This window comes from Halichoerus grypus, chromosome 14 (genome assembly GCF_964656455.1).
Source record: "Halichoerus grypus chromosome 14, mHalGry1.hap1.1, whole genome shotgun sequence".
In the NCBI taxonomy this organism is placed as follows: domain Eukaryota; kingdom Metazoa; phylum Chordata; class Mammalia; order Carnivora; family Phocidae; genus Halichoerus; species Halichoerus grypus.
In genome coordinates this window covers 56,094,080-56,097,334 of record NC_135725.1, presented here as the reverse complement: position 1 = coordinate 56,097,334, position 3,255 = coordinate 56,094,080, and the positions used below count along the sequence as shown (strand labels likewise).

At 41.4% G+C, this 3,255-nt stretch overlaps 1 pseudogene; it reads right to left on the bottom strand.

The window, feature by feature from the left end:
- Window positions 1-2,727: 2,727 nt before the first annotated feature.
- Window positions 2,728-2,859, bottom strand: LOC118518350 (U4 spliceosomal RNA; annotated as a pseudogene).
- Between the last annotated feature and the right edge of the window lie 396 nt (window positions 2,860-3,255).

The following is a 3,255-nucleotide window of genomic DNA, read 5'->3' as shown; positions in this document are numbered from 1 at the left end:
TTGGGCTCCTGGCTCAGCGGGAAGCCTGCTTCTCCCTCTCCCACTCCCTCTGCTTGTGTTCCCTCTCTCGCTGTGTCTCTCTCTGTGTCAAATAAATAAGTAAAATCTTAAAAAAAAAAAAGATTTTAAAAAGTTAAAAGATTGGTTAAAAGATTTTAGATTTAGGGGCTCCTGGGTGGCTCAGTTGGTTAAGTGACTGCCTTCGGCTCAGGTCATGATCCTGGAGTCCTGGGATCGAGTCCCACATCGGTCTTCCTGCTTGGCGGGGAATCTGCTTCTCCCTCTGACCCTCCCTGCTCTCATGCTCTCTCTCTCTCTCTTTCTCTCTCTCTAATAAATAAAATCTTTAAAAAAAAAAAGATTTTAGATTTATAACAGTGCCTGGCAGTGGGTGTTAGTGGTCACTGATAAATGATCCCCATGGTACTGAAACCCTCAGATCATTACAAGGAGCAGAGCTGGAACAGCTGCAGCCCATTAGACAACCGTCGTCTTTGAATATTTGTGTTTTTACCATCTCCTGGTACAACTTATCTTAACCTTTTTTCTGCCCCATTACCGGAGGTTTTGTAAGGCACCTGTTCCCGGCTGGGAATTGGGGAGAGGGGCCACAAACCCCTAGTAGACTCATTAGGAGTCTGCTGAAGTCATGGGTAAATTCCTTGTCTTGACTAGGCTTAATGTTTGTTCTTTTGAGATCCGCATTGGGACAGAAATTTTAAGACACCAAGAGGTCTAGGAGCCATTCAAAGAATTATTCTGCTGCCTTTTCATTCTCTATTCAAAACAGAATTACCTGACGCTCAGATATCATCACATGGGTTTTAACCTACTGTGTGTGAGGTGAATTCTTCCAAAAGTGCTAGCAGGTTTTTCTCCGCATATTTGCAGGGGTATACCCACAGACGAACTTGTCTATCTTAAGGATAATTCTAAGTACACTGCTCTCTGGCTCCTTTTATTATCCCTGAGGACGGAAATAAGTTGAGTTCAATAAGCAGCTCCAGTTTTTGAGACTGACATTAAGAAATAAGCTGGCAGGATTTTTGAGCTAAGATTCTCAGAGGAACTTAGCAAACATATATTCCATATGCTACAACGATGGCGAATTTATCTTTCTGAGAACAGGTATCTACAAACCTTGATGTCATTTTCTTGAGAAAAAAAACTGTCACGATTGTTTCCTTAAAAAAGGAAAAATAACTTTAAGTTTATGGTGAGAGTTAAGAGGATGTTGAAGCCTATAAAATGGAATTTATCTACGATTTTAGTGAAACTTTGCCATCCAGAATGTCTGTGGATATGCATGAGATGGAAATAATTTCAAGTTGTTTTTTTCCTTCTCCTTTCTCATAATATTGATATACCAGGGATCAGCAAAAGGGACCCCATTCGATAAATGCCCAAAGCGGAATACATTTTAGCACCAGCCCCAGGTACCCTCCACCAGCATGCTCTGACCTCAGAATGAGGGTCTCAGTGAGAGCCAGGTTAACCCAGGGGCTGCCTTGGAGATGTGGGATCCTGGAAAGGCTGACCAAGGAAGATGACATGACGGTACATATCATCTGGGAAGTCCGTCACCTAACTGCACTGTGTACCCATGATACCACTCTGGCTATTCCCCGATTTCGTCCTAAAGAAAAGGTGGAGCTGCTGATCAGCCCCTGTATTCCTGGAGGCTTAGTCTTAGCCCTGTCCTTCACCGCTGCTCTGCCTTCAAGTCCCTGTATTGGACACTTGGGTCTTCATACCTAAGTATATCCTTCCTTCCTTCCCCGCCTTAGTCTTTATACTGGCTTCTTGTGAGCATTCCTGCTTTCTTCTGCAGTCTCTAGTATTGCAAAGCCTAGAAGCCTGGAAACTACTTTTCTTCTACTTCCTTGCCAGGAGGGCTTTGGTTTACGTTCTAATCCATGAGAAGGTCTCACATGGAAGATGGAAGAAGAAAAGCCATCACTTCTTCAGCAGTGGTGAGAAGGCACATGGGCTTTAGCAGACAGCAGCTGTGGGGTTTTGACAATAGTTTTGGGGTGTCCACCTGTGATTCAGCAAAGGTGGTTCCTTGCAACTCTTATACATTCATCTGGGTGAAAGCTAGCAGAAGCTATCATGACATTTCGTCTCCTGATTCCATCAGCCTCTCCAGCTGTTGTGTAAGTCTCTGATACGTGGCATTAGATTATTTTCAGTATAAAAGACTTACAGTGGCTTCTGTTTTCTAAACCAAACTCTGATTGATAAAGTGGCCAAGTGTTAGAGAGCCTATGTCAAGATTAAATAGGGAACATGCTGTCGTGGATGCTGATATGAGACCTCCTCTCAGTCTCGAGCCTTGGGACTCAGAATTCCACCAGGCGAGCATGTTCAGCTTCTTCTCTACATGGAGATGAAGGAAACTATTTTTTCTGCTTTTCCTAATGGCATCCCTCTGAGAAGTATTATTTCTCCCTCATTCAACAGAAAAGGAAAATGAGGGTCAGAGAGTTTCAGGGGCAGAAACGCTGTTGAGAGGCAGAAATCTGATTTAAACTAGGTTTTTGATGCTATTTCCACTCCACCTCTGAATTTTCATTTAGAATAGACCTAGGAATTCCTTCAATATAATTCTAATCCTCTGTTTCCCTTTGGTATTTTGACTGTAGTTATTTATTGTGGTCAGATTTTAAAATATGCCTTCTAGAAGACTTGCTAACTATGAAAGGAAAAAAAGACCTGGAATGGTAGTAGTAGTAATATTAAAAAGTATCACTCATTAAGCAGTTACAAATGTCAGACACTGTGCTGAGATTTTTCAATTAGCAATAATCGCGCCTTGGATAAACCTCATTGGCTACAATACTGCCACTGCGCAAAGCTGTACTGAGATTTTTAAGGCTCATTTAATCATTAGAAGAGTCCAGGTAGTCATTCATTTTTATTATCCATGTTTTAGAAGAATAAAAACTGACACAGAGGTTAAGTCCAAGGTCATAGAGTTGGTTTAGAGTAAAGCCAGATGGAAATTCAGGTCTCTCCAACCCCAATGGTTCTGGATTCATTTAATAAATATTTTTAAAGCACTTGCTTTATGCCAGGAACTCTTTTAGGTGCATGAGAAGAAAAAAAAACAGGTAACCCCCAAAAATCAATGTGTAACAAGAAATGAGGAGGTGAGTGATGGAGTCCAGTTTGAGGAAAAATTTGTGGTGAATAACAGGTACCCACATCCTATCAATAAGTTGTTATGGTTATTTGAGAATGAAATAAAAATAT